This window comes from Chrysochloris asiatica, unplaced genomic scaffold, assembly GCF_000296735.1.
Source record: "Chrysochloris asiatica unplaced genomic scaffold, ChrAsi1.0 scaffold00007, whole genome shotgun sequence".
Lineage (NCBI taxonomy): Eukaryota > Metazoa > Chordata > Mammalia > Afrosoricida > Chrysochloridae > Chrysochloris > Chrysochloris asiatica.
This window is the reverse complement of record NW_006408525.1, coordinates 28,098,603-28,100,489: the sequence shown is the minus strand read 5'-3', so window position 1 is coordinate 28,100,489 and position 1,887 is coordinate 28,098,603. Positions and strand designations below refer to the sequence as shown.

The following is a 1,887-nucleotide window of genomic DNA, read 5'->3' as shown; positions in this document are numbered from 1 at the left end:
TTCTGGTGTGCATGGGGTCGCTATGAGTCGGTTCCGACTCGATGGCACCTGACAACAACAACAACAACAACAACAAGTAGAGTTTATTGCTAGAATGAAAGTTTGAAAATCTATTAATATATTTCACTACAATAGAAGCATCATGCTATCTTAGTCTATGTAATACATGAATTTTATAAAGTCGGCACACATTCTTTATGGAAAACCCAAGTAAGAATAGGAGAGAATTTCTTAATTTAATAAAGGACATCTATCAGAAATAAGGAGCCCTGGTATGGTGCTGTGGGTTTATGCGCCAGACTGCAAAGCCATTTGAACTGCAAGGTTGGTGGTTCAAGCTCATCAGCTGCTCCTCGGAAACCCTATGGGTCGGAATCGACTCAACAGCACTTAACAACAACAACAACATCAGAGATAAATTGCAAACATTTTCTGTTGAAATACTAGAGGCTTCCGTTTAATCTGGGAATAAGACTTCAACCATTCCACACTGTTCTGGAGATTCCAACTGAAATATTCAAAAAAGATAATCAGCTGTGTTCCACAAAGAATTATAATGTCTATCTGGAACAATCCAAGAGATGAAAAAATTAAATTTATTATAAGAGAATTTAAAAAGATGACTTCAATAAACAAAAATCAATACTTACATACTAAGAGAACAGTTTTTTAAAATACGTTTTAGAAGACCTAATTAGTGAAAAATATTGACTATATTATGTACTCCCAGAAGAATGAACAAAAATCTGTGTTGGGAGAATTACAGCTAGAATGTTCCTTAGACTCAAGAATGGTGAGATGTGATGTCGTGTACTTTGGACATGTTATCAGGAGGGACCAGTTCTTGGAAAAGGGCATCATGCTTGGAAAAATGGAGGGTTAGCAAAACAAGAGGAAGACCCCCACACACACACAAGATGGATTAACACAGTGGCAGCAGCAATCGTAAAGATGGCAGAGGAACCGGGCAGTCTTTTTTGTTGTTGTATGTTGGGTCGCTATGAATTAGAAGCAACACAGTGACACCTAAAAATAAAAAGAGCTTTTTCATAGTTGCAACCAAGTGTGTAAAGTAAGCAAGAGTAAACCTAGTAACAACTGTGCCAAACCTATATATATAAACATCCATTAAAAAGTTAATGTATAAACAATTTGTGGTGTATCCATAATGGAATACTAAGTAAATTACTGTCAGTGGGTTCCAATTTACAGTGACCCTGTAGGACAGAGTGGAACTGCTCCATAGGGATTAGGTAACTGCAGTCTTTATGGAAGCTGACGGCCACATCTTTCTCCCAGTGAATTTGAACCACTGTGCCACCAGGGCTCCTAATGGTATCCTTCTCAGCAACAAAAAGGAGTAGACTAATGGTAAATCTCAAAATAATTATGCTGAGTAAATGAAGTCAGACCAAAAAACCACATTGTTTCCATTTATATAACTTTCTGGAAATGCAGGTGAATCTCTAGTGACAGAATTAGGTCAGTGGTTGCCTAGAGACTGAGTGTAACTGTTATTAACTGCTGTTAAGTCATTCCGACTCATAGCCAATTTATGTAGGATTTCTGAGTGACTGGTGGGTTTGCAGTCCTGTGTTTACACTATAGCGCCACACCAGGACTCAGGGTGCATGAAGGAACTTTAGGGAGTAGTGGACCTGTTCACCATCTTGAGTGTGCTCAGATTTGCTTTTTCATCCTTAAGGGTGACGAAGGGTGATAGCTTCAGGGGGTTCTACCAGTCTCTCCCAACCAGTAAGCCTGGTCTTTTTTTTTTTTTTTTTTTTTTTTTTTTTTATTGTAAATTGGGTGATAGTTTACATGGGAGAATGTCAGCTGTACATTCATCCTATTATATTTAGTTTCGTTGCAATGATTACAATCGCC

General features: G+C 38.0%; 1 protein-coding gene across 4 annotated transcripts in view; it reads left to right on the top strand.

Annotated features, from left to right (window-relative positions):
* Window positions 1–1,887, top strand: part of STAT3 (signal transducer and activator of transcription 3 (acute-phase response factor)) — an 81,913-nt gene that overhangs the window by 66,148 nt on the left and 13,878 nt on the right. The gene's annotated exons all lie outside the window — the stretch shown is intronic.